Genomic DNA, 11,305 nt, shown 5'->3' on the forward strand with positions numbered 1-11,305 from the left:
GCTTAGTTTTCCTGCACCAATTAATGTTAAGCATTATTAATGATGGCTCTGGACTGACCAAGGTTTATTTTATTGCTGGAGGATCACAGGGGGTGAAAGAGAGGATGACGAGGGCAGAACTTGACTGCCCTCTGCATCCTGAGCATGAGGTACAGGGCTGGAGACCCCAAAAGTCTCAGCCCACCATGGATGCCCACCTACGCCAGAAGAGTTGCCACCACCTTCTACTTCATGTGGTGGTTCTGGTGGGACCTCAGCTCCTCACAGCTCTTCCTACACATGGAGAACTTGTAGGGAGCCTCTTCCATGTGGGTCTACTGGTGTTTGATGAGCTTTGAGCTCATGGTGAAGCCCTTCCCGCAGTTGGAACGTCTATAGGGTCTCTCACCATGATGGATCCTCTGGTGCGACATGAGGTCGGAGCCATCCCTGAAGCTCCTCTAGCATTCAGGGCAAGCGTAGGGTCACCTACACCAGGGCAGTTGCCACCATCTTCTACTCCATGTGGTGTTTCTGGTGAGACCTCAGTTCCTCGTAGCTCTTCCTGCACATGGAGAACTTGTAGGGAGCTTCTTCCATGTGGGTCTACTGGTGTTTGATGAGCTTTGAGCTCATGGTGAAGTCCTTCCCGCAGTTGGAACGTCTATAGGGTCTCTCACCATGATGGATCCTCTGGTGCGACATGAGGTCGGAGCCATCCCTGAAGCTCCTCTAGCATTCAGGGCAAGCGTAGGGTCACCTACACCAGGGCAGTTGCCACCATTTTCTACTCCATGTGGTGTTTCTGGTGAGACCTCAGTTCCTCGTAGCTCTTCCTGCACATGGAGAACTTGTAGGGAGCCTCTTCCATGTGGGTCTACTGGTGTTTGATGAGCTTTGAGCTCATGGTGAAGTCCTTCCCGCAGTTGGAATGTCTATAGGGTCTCTCCCCACTGTGGTTCCACTGGTCCCTGCTCAGGTTGGAGCGCCTGCCAAAGCTTTTCCTGCAGTCCTGGCCCACGTAAGGTCTCTCTCCTGCATGGGTCATCTGATGAGTGGTGAGGTGGGACCTCTAGGCAAAGCACTTGCCACAGCTTGGGCAGACAAAGGACTTCTCCCCCAATATGGATCCTACGGTGGGAGATCAGGTCCACACTCTGGCCAAAGGTGTTTTCGCAGAAGATGGGTCTTGCCGTGACAGATCTTCTGGTGGGAGATGAGGTTGGAGCCATCACCGAAGCTCGTCCAGCACTTGGGGCAGGTGTTGGGTCACTCACCGGTGTGGGGATGGATCAGGTTGTACCTCCAGCTGAAGGTGCGCTCAGATATTTCCAGCGTTGAGCACGTCTCCCCCTGAGGGAGGAGCAGGGTCGAGGTCCTCAAAGATGCCTTGGCCATGAGAGAAGCTGGTCTGCGTCATCTCAGTGGTGATTCCCCAGCTGCCTCTCACGCAGCTCCAGGCTCTGGGAATCTTCCTCCTCCTCGGTCCTTCCAGCTACCAGCCCCAAGGAGGATGATGAAGGTGTCGCAAATGAGATTTTTATTGCATAGCTTTGGTTTAGCAGCAATTTAGGATTTATTAATACTTTTGAGACAGAGGCTGTATAATTTTAACCGTACTTAATCATCAGCCAGTTTAACGGAGCAATTCAATGGAATTTGTTACGATAAAATTCGTGACTTAAAGATTTGAAAATGGCAAGGATCACCCCAAAATTCCCGCCGGGTTGCGCACACAGCTGGAGGTAAAATCAAATCGCGCGCGCACACAGACAGGTAAAAGAGTTGCCAACCAAATCACGCAGGGGACAGGCAAATAATTCTCGCAAAATCGTCGACGGACGATCTTTCGATCCTTGCCAAATCTACCCCAAGAGGAGGTCCTAGCTCAGAGGGGAGATATTGGGTCACACAACCAGCTGCGCTCCCGGAGACCTCCAAAGGTCTCACCTTGGATCGTTATTTATAGGGTCTTGAGACCAAGACAACAGCACAACGGGACGTTTCCCCAAAGCACGCGTGGCTTGTCCTGAGATCTCCAGGTGGCCCGGCGATGGCGGTGGTGGGGGGTTACACCGCCACAGAAGACCAGGAGGACATCCCGGGGGTGTGGGAGGTGGGATGTCCATCAAACAGAGAGCAGGGATGCGGGCATTGCTCGGGGACGTTCCGGCCAAGGGTTTCCCCATGGCCTTGTCCCACCTTAGGCTGGAGAAGGGACACGGGATGGGATGGAGACCCAAGAGGTGCTCGACTGGAGACGTGAGCTGATAGAAACGGGCAGCTCCAAGCCTGACCTACTTTCCTCCTCCATTCCCCGGAGGAGAAGACACCCCCGTGGGAGCCGCTGCCCCCCTCCGCTGACTCGAGGCGGAGCTCTTGGAGGTCACCACCCCTTCAATCCCTCAAGATAAAAAAAACCCTCTCTTCGCCACGAAGCCCCTTGCTGGGTTGTCCAAGTAGCCCACCCAAACCTGGAGGAGATGTTGGCTCCGCGCGGCTACATCCGGACGCCGTCCTTCACGGGTTTCACCCCTCTAAACTCAAGGATGGTGTCCTGATCCCCCACCCCACGGCGGATAAAACCCCACCACGACCCCCCCCCCGGCGTGGTTTGGAGCGTCGTCCCCTGGGGTATCGCCTTCCCGTTGGGCCAGCGTTGGGCCAGCCCGGCATCTCCTAAGGATGCTCCAGGCCACGGGGGCTCTTCCTCCCCGAGGAAGACGCGCGGCGCCGGAGGACGCATCCGCACCAGATCCCAGCTCCTTGACCTAATTTAGATGTTTACCAGAGGATGGAGGAGAAGGCGAGGGCGGGGGGGGGGGGGGGGAGTTTTCTCCCCCACCTATTTCTGCTCATCGGTTTCAAAGGGAGCTGAGCCAAAAGGGCGCTGAGCGCCGTGCAGAGGGATGCTGAGCATTGTGCAGAGGGTGCAGCTGGAAGGGTGCTGAGCACCATGAACAGGGACGCTGAGCGCCATGCAGAGGGTGCAGCTAGTAGGGTGCTGAGCACCATGCACAGGGATGCTGAGCATTGTGCAGAGGGTGCAGCTGGAAGGGTGCTGAGCAACATGCACAGGGATGCTGAGCATTGTGCAGAGGGTGCAGCTGGAAGGGTGCTGAGCACCATGCACAGGGATGCTGGGCACCATGCACCAGGTGCAGCTGGAAGGGTGCTGAGCGCCATGAACAGGGACGCTGAGCACCATGCACAGGGTGCAGCTGGAAGGGTGCTGAGCACCATGCACAGGGATGCTGGGCACCATGCACCAGGTGCAGCTGGAAGGGTGCTGAGCGCCATGAACAGGGACGCTGAGCACCATGCACAGGGTGCAGCTGGAAGGGTGCTGAGCACCATGCACAGGCTGCAGCTGGAAGTGTGCTGAGCACCATGCACAGGGATGCTGGGCACCATGCAGAGGCTGCAGCTGGAAGGGTGCTGAGCACCATGCACAGGGATGCTGAGCATTGTGCAGAGGGTGCAGCTGGAAGGGTGCTGAGCACCATGAACAGGGACGCTGAGCACCATGCACAGGGTGCAGCTGGAAGGGTGCTGAGCACCATGCAGAGGGTGCAGCTAGCAGGGTGCTGAGCACTGTGCACAGGGATGCTGAGCACCACGCACTATGCATGGGGTACAGCTGGATGGGTGCTGAGCACCATGCAGAGGGATGCTGAGCACCATGCACAGGGATGCTGAGCACCATGCGCAGGGATGCTGAGCACCATGCACCATGCAGAGGGTGCAGCTAGCAGGGTGCTGAGCATTGTGCAGAGGCTGCAGCTGGAAGGGTGCTGAGCACCATGAACAGAGATGCTGAGCACCATGCACTGGGTGCAGCTGGAAGGGTGCTGAGCACCATGAACAGAGATGCTGAGCACCATGCAGAGGGTGCAGCTGGAAGGGTGCTGAGCACCATGCACAGGGATGCTGGGCACCATGCAGAGGGTGCAGCTAGTAGGGTGCTGAGCACCATGAACAGAGATGCTGAGCACCATGCACTGGGTGCAGCTGGAAGGGTGCTGAGCACCATGAACAGAGATGCTGAGTACCATGCACTGGGTGCAGCTGGAAGGGTGCTGAGCACCATGCAGAGGGTGCAGCTAGTAGGGTGCTGAGCACCATGCACAGGGATGCTGAGCATTGTGCAGAGGGTGCAGCTGGAAGGGTGCTGAGCACCATGAACAGGGACGCTGAGCACCATGCACAGGGTGCAGCTGGAAGGGTGCTGAGCACCATGCAGAGGGTGCAGCTAGCAGGGTGCTGAGCACTGTGCACAGGGATGCTGAGCACCATGCACTATGCATGGGGTACAGCTGGATGGGTGCTGAGCACCATGCACAGGGATGCTGAGCACCATGCGCAGGGATGCTGAGCACTATGCACCATGCAGAGGGTGCAGCTAGCAGGGTGCTGAGCATTGTGCAGAGGCTGCAGCTGGAAGGGTGCTGAGCACCATGAACAGGGATGCTGAGCACCATGCACTGGGTGCAGCTGGAAGACAGAGATGCTGAGCACCATGCAGAGGGTGCAGCTGGAAGGGTGCTGAGCACCATGCACAGGGATGCTGAGCACCATGCACTATGCATGGGGTACAGCTGGATGGGTGCTGAGCACCATGCACAGGGATGCTGAGCACCATGCACCATGCAGAGGGTGCAGCTAGCAGGGTGCCGAGCATTGCGCAGAGGGTGCAGCTGGAAGGGTGCTGAGTACCATGAACAGAGATGCTGAGCACCATGCACAGGGATGCTGGGCACCATGCAGAGGGTGCAGCTAGTAGGGTGCTGAGCACTGTGCACAGGGACGCTGAGCACCATGCACAGGGTGCAGCTGGAAGGGTGCTGAGCACCACGCACAGGCTGCAGCTAGCAGGGTGCTGAGCACCACGCACAGGGATGCTGAGCACCATGCAGAGGGTGCAGCTGGAAGGGTGCTGAGCATTGTGCAGAGGCTGCAGCTGGAAGGGTGCTGAGCACCATGCAGAGGGTGCAGCTGGAAGGGTGCTGAGCACCATGAACAGAGATGCTGAGCACCATGCAGAGGCTGCAGCTGGAAGGGTGCTGAGCACTGTGCACAGGGTGCAGCTGGAAGGGTGCTGAGCACCATGCACAGGGATGCCGAGCACCATGCAGAGCCTGCAGCCGGATGGGCGCTGAGCACCGCGCACAGGCCGCAGCGGGCTGCGTGGGTGCCGCGCGAAGGCCGCCCAGCACCGAACCACCGCACCATCCCCTAGTGGGGTGCCCAGGAAGGGAGCGGGGGGGGGGGGGAGCAGGATTGAGGGTCCCCCCCCCGTGGCGTGGGCGCTGCGGGTGCTGGTGCTGGGATCACAGGCCCTCCTGCTCCCAGCAGGGCTGCAGCAGCCTGCGCCCTGCGGGAGCTGCCTGCACCCTGCCTGCACCCTGCCTGCACCCTGTGGTACAGGCAGTGGGGGGGGGGGGGGGGGGGGCAGGAGTGCTGTGGATTATGGGGGGGGGGGGCACGCAGGGATTATCCATCCACCAGGGTAATCCCTGTAGGCGAGGAGGGGGGGGGCAGGATGCGGCCCCAGGATTAATTGGGTGTGCACGGGGTGCATGCACGTGTGCAAGGGGTTGGGGGGGGGGGTAATTCGGGTGTGCGTGCAAGGGGTTGGGGGGGGGTTAATGGGGGGGGGGCTGTGGGTGTGTGTTGGGGGGCGAGTGTGCGCGAGTGTGCAAGGAGGTGGGGGTGCGAGTGCGCGCGAGTGTGCAAGGAGGCGGGGGTGCAAGTGCGCACGAGTGTGCAAGGAGGCGGGGGTGCGAGTGCGCGCGAGTGTGCAAGGAGGCGGGGGGTGTGAGTGCGCGTGAGTGTGCAAGGAGGTGGGGGTGCGAGCGCCCGGGTGTCCGTGGCTCCATGGGTGCGTGTGTAAAGGCGGGGAGGGTGGGGGTGTGCATCGTTGTGAGTGTGCACAAGTGTGCAAGGTGACAAGGGTGCGAGTGCCTGGGTGTCCGTGGCTCTGTGGGTGCGTGTGTAAAGGCGGGGGGGTTGTGTGTGCGCGTCACTGTGAGTGTGCACAAGCGTGCAAGGAGGCGGGGGTGCGAGCGCCCGGGTGTCCGTGGCTCCGTGGGTGCGTGTGTAAAGGCGGGGAGGGTGGGGGTGTGCATCGTTGTGAGTGTGCACAAGTGTGCAAGGTGACAAGGGTGCGAGTGCCTGGGTGTCCGTGGCTCTGTGGGTGCGTGTGTAAAGGCGGGGGGGTTGTGTGTGCGCGTCACTGTGAGTGTGCACGAGCGTGCAAGGAGATGAGGGTGCGAGCGCCCGGGTGTCCGTGGCTCCGTGTGTGTGTGTGTAAAGGCGGGGTGTGTGTGTGTGCACGTCACTGTGACTGTGCACGAGTGTGCAAGGAGGTGGGGGTGCGAGCACCCGGGCGTCCGTGGCTCCGTGGGTGCGTGTGTAAAGGCGGTGGGGGTGGGGGTGTGCGTCACCGTGGGTGTGCACAAGTGTGCAAGGTGACAAGGGTGCGAGTGCCTGGGTGTCCGTGGCTCCGTGTGTGTGTGTGTGTGTAAAGGCGGGGGGGGGTGTGTGCACGTCACTGTGAGTGTGCACGAGTGTGCAAGGAGGTGGGGGTGCAAGCGCCTGGGTGTCCATGGCTCTGTGGGTGCGTGTGTAAAGGCAGAGGGGTTGTGTGTGCACGTCACTGTGAGTGTGCACGAGCGTGCAAGGAGATGAGGGTGCGAGCGCCCGGGCGTCCGTGGCTCCGTGTGTGTGTGTGTGTAAAGGCGGGGGGGGGGGGCTGTGCGTCATTGTGAGTGTGCACAAGTGTGCAAGGCGACAAGGGTGCGAGTGCCTGGGTGTCCGTGGCTCCATGTGTGCGTGGGTGTGCGTCGCCCTGGGTGTGCACAAGTGTGCAAGGCGACAAGGGTGCAAGTGGCTGGGTGCCCGTGGCTCCGTGTGTGTGTGCGCACAAGCATGGGGGTTGTGTGTAGGTGGGTGTGTGTTGTTGTGAGTGTGCACAAGCGTGCAAGGTGATGAGGGTACAAGCGCCTGGGTGTCTGTGGCTCCACGGGTGCGTGTGTAAAGGCGGGGGGGGGGGTGGGTGTGCATCGTTGTGAGTGTGCACAAGCGTGCAAGGAGATGAGGGTGCGAGCGCCTCGGTGTCCGTGGCTCCGTGTGTGTGTGTGTGCGTGCACGCGCACAAGCATGGGGGTTGTGTGCGGGTGGGTGTGCACAAGTGTGCAAGGTGACGAGGCTGCGAGTGCGCGGGTGTCCGTGGCTCTGTGTGTGTGTGTGTGTGTGTGTGTGGTAAATTTGTGTGTGGGTGCATCGCTGTGGGTGTGCACGAGCGTGCGAGGCGACGAGGGTGCGAGCGCCTGGGTGTCCGTGGCTCCGTGGGTGTGCGCGCGCACAAGCCTGGGGGTCGTGGGTGGGTGGGTGTGCCTCGCCGGGGGTGTGCACAAGCGTGCGAGGAGATGAGGGTGCGAGCGCGTGGGTGCGCGCGTGTGTAAAGGCCGGGGGGGGGGGGGGGGGGGGGGGGGGCGGAATCGCACGTGTGCAAGGCGCGTGTGTGGGTGCGGGTGCCTCCCTGGGGGGGGGGGCTGGGGGTCTCGGGGGGGTCCCTGAGGGTCTCGGGGCGGGGGGAAGAAACCCCTTGACACACGCGTGTCACACACCCGTGACCGCAGCTTTATGGGGGGGGTGTCCCCCCAAAATCCCACTGTCACCCCCCCCCCCGCAGCGGGCCGTCTCCTCCCCCTCCCCTCTCCTCCCCCTCCCCTCCACCGAGGCGGAGCCGGCCCCTCCCCCTCCCCTCCCCTCCCCCCCCCTCCCCTCCCCCCACCCGGGTCCCTCCCGCGGGCAGCCCCGGCCCCAGCGCCCAGCCCCGTGGCGCCGCATCCCCCCCCCCCCCCCCGCCCCCTCCCCAATTCCTGAAACCGGTCGTGGGCCCCCCCCTCCCCCATCTCGTCCGTCTGTCCATCCGAGCCCCCCCCGGATTTTTTCCCATCCCTCCATCACCGGGAGTTTCCCATCCTCCAGCCGGAGCATCTCCAGCTTCATCCTCCCCCCCCCACCTCCGTGTCCCCCCCCACCTCCGTGTCCCCCCCCCCACATCGCTCTCCCCCCCCCCCCATCCCATTTCACACCCCCCCCAAATTTCAGCTGCCCCCCCCCCCCCCGCGGACAAGCCCAGGCCAAGGTAAGACACCACCAACACTCCCCCCCCCGCAAAAAAAAAAAAAAAAAAAAAATAGGGGGTGCCCCCTTTTTTTTGGGTGGGGTGGGCCACGCCGTAGCGGGGGGGTGGGGAGAGGTGGGGGGGGGTGGGGAGGGGCACTGCCCCCCCCTTTTGTGGCCAGGGGAGGGTGGCGTTGACACCCCCCCTTGTTTTCACCCAGGGGTTGCACCCCCAATAATGCCCCCCCCCCCTTAAAACTGCACCCCCCCCTCAGAGCCCTCCCCCAACCTGGCATGCTTGGACCCCCCCCCCCATCCTGGGACCCCTGCCCCCCCCCCCCATCTTGGCACCCCTCTGCCCCCCCCCCGCTCCCCCCATCCTGGGACCCCCATCTCCCCCCCAGTTTCCCCCCCCAAGACCCTGACAGCCCCCCCCCCCCCCAGCGTGGCCCTGGCACCCCCAAACTCCCCCCCCCCTAAACTGGGATCCCTATTCCCCCCCATATTGGGACACCTCCCCCCTCATCCCGGACCCCCCCCCCCAAATCCTGGGACCCCCCCCCCCCCATGCTGGGACCCCCCCCCCATCCTTCACGAGGGGAAATTTGGGGTGCTGGGGGGGGCCCCCCTTTGCCAAGGGTGGGGAGCACCCAGCACCTCCACCCCCCACCCCCCCCCAGCGGGGGTCCCATGGGTGCCCCCCCCCCGGGGGGGGCCAATATGGGGCTGGGGGGGGCCGGGGGGGGGCCACGCCTGCATCCTACGAGCTCAGCAGTAACCAAGCAACTGCCTTAGCGCCTCTAATTAGCCCTGATTAGTGCCCGGGTTAATTACCCCAAGGCCTGGCTGTGCTTGAGGGGGGGGGGGACGGGGAGGGGACAGAAGCTGGGATGGGGGGAGTCCCTGTTGTCCCATCCCCCCCCCCCAAACCACCCCCCAGGCCAGGATCGGGCCCACCCTGCGCCAGCTGGGAAATTCTTCAACCCATTAAATAATTATTTATTAATTTTTAAAAATTTTAAAAACCTTGGGGGGGGGGGGAGGGGGGAAAACCAGAACAGAAAAATAAATTCTAAAAAAAAAAAAAAAATTTGAAAATAATTTAAAAATTCGAAAGAATTTACAAATTCAAAATAAATTGACAACAATTCTAAAATAAATAGAAATGATTTATCTGGGACGTGGGTGAATACAGCCCGGGGGGGGGGGGGGGGGGCTGAGGGGGCCGTACCGGCTGTTTGCACACTCGCGTCCCCCCGCAACGTGCGTGTGTAAGCGGGGTGTAGTTTGCGTCGTGCGTGCTCGAGAGGGGCGTAGGTTGCACCGTGTGTGTAAGCCGGGTGGAGGTTGCACCGTGAGTGTCTAAGCAAGGTGTAGGTTGCACCGTGAGCGTGCAAGCCGGGTGTAGGTCGCACCGCGGGTGTGTCAGCGGGGTGTGGTTTGCACGGCGCGTGTGCAAGCAAGGTGTAGTTTGCGCTGCGCGGGCGTACAAAGGGCATAACGCGTGCGCGCCTGGCGCCGCGCGTGTGGAAGCGGGGTGTGCTTTTTGCACTGTGAGTGTGCAAACGGGATGTAGGTTGCGCTGTGAGTGTGCAAGCAGGGTGTAGCTTGCACAGCACGCGTGTGGACGGCTGTGGCTCCCTCCCTGTGCGCGCGAACAGGGGTGTAGTTTGCACTGTGAGCGTGCAAGTGGGGTGTAGGTTGCACAAGGCGCGTGTGAACGGCTGTAGCTCGCTCCCCGAGTGTGCAAAGGGGCATAGCTCATGCTGTGCGTGTGTAAGCCGGGGTGTAGTTTGCACTCTGTGTGTGCAAACAGGGTGTAGCTTCCACAGCGTGCGTGTGAATGCCTGTAGTTCATGCCCTGTGTGTGCAAATGGATGTAACTAGCACTGTGAGCGCCTAAACAAGGTGTAACTTGCGCTGCGTGTGCAGGCGGGGTGTAGATTGCACTGTGGGTGTGTAAGCAGGGTGTAGGTTGCACTGTGCATGCATACAAGGGGACAGCACGTGCACCTTGCACTGTGTGTGTGCGAGAGGGGTGTAATTTGCACTCTGAGTGTGTAAGCAGGGAGTAGGTTGCACTGTGGGTGTGTAGATGGGGTATAGGTTGCACAGCATGTGTGTGAATGGCTGTAGTTTGTGCCCTGTGTGTGCAAACGGGTGTAACTACCCCATGAGCATGTAAGCAAGGTGTAGTTTGCACTGTGTGCGTGCAACCAGGGTGTAGGTTGCACTGTGCGTGCACAGAAGGGGACAAAGTGTGTGCATCTTGCGCTGTGAGTGTGCAAATGGGGTGTAGGTTGTGCTGTGAGCGTGCAAACAGGGTGTAGCTTCCACAGCACATACGTGAATGGCTGTAACCTGCATCTGGTGTGTGCAAACGGGTGTAGCTAGCACTATAAGTGTGTAAGCAGGGTGTAGTTTGCACTGGGAGTGTGCAAGCAGGGTGTAGGTTGTACTGGGAGTGTGTAAGCAGGGTGTAGGTTGCACTGTGGGTGTGTTAATGGGTTGTAGCTTGCACGGCACATGTGAACGGCTGTAGCTCGCTCCCTGAGTGTGCAAACAGGTGTAGCTCATGCTGTGCTTGTGTAAGCAGGGTGTAGTTTGCACTGTGAGTGTGCAAACGGGGTGTAGCTTGCACTGTGAGTGTGTAAGCAGGGTGTAGTTTACACTGTGAGTGTGCAAACGGGGTGTAGCTTGCATAGCACATGCGTGAACGGCTGTAGCTTGCACCCTGTGTGTGCAAACGGGTGTAACTACACTGTGAGCCTGTAAGCAAGGTGTAGTTTGCACTGTGAGTGTGCAAGCGGGGTGTAGATTGCACTGTAAGTGTGTAAGCAGGGTGTAGTTTGCACTGTGAGTGTGCAAACGGGGTGTAGCTTGCATAGCACATGCGTGAATGGCTGTAGCTTGCACCCTGTGTGTGCAAACGGGTGTAACTACACCGTGAGCATGTAAGCAAGGTGTAGATTGCACTGTGAGTGTGCAAGCAGGGTGTAGGATGCACTGTGGGTGTGTTTATGGCGTGTGGCTTGCACAGCGCACGTGAACAGCTGTAGCTCGCTCCCTGAGTGTGCAAACTGGTGTAGCTCATGCTGTGCATGTGTAAGCAGGGTGTAGTTTGCACTGTCTGTGCAAATGGGGCGTAGCTTGCACAGCACATGTGTGAAGGGCTGTAGTTTGTGCCCCGTGT

At 60.5% G+C, this 11,305-nt stretch overlaps 1 pseudogene; it reads right to left on the minus strand.

The window, feature by feature from the left end:
• Positions 1 to 314: 314 nt before the first annotated feature.
• Positions 315 to 1,377, minus strand: LOC142026166 (uncharacterized; annotated as a pseudogene).
• Positions 1,378 to 11,305: the final 9,928 nt, after the last annotated feature.

This window comes from Buteo buteo, chromosome 32, assembly GCF_964188355.1.
Source record: "Buteo buteo chromosome 32, bButBut1.hap1.1, whole genome shotgun sequence".
NCBI classification, from domain to species: domain Eukaryota; kingdom Metazoa; phylum Chordata; class Aves; order Accipitriformes; family Accipitridae; genus Buteo; species Buteo buteo.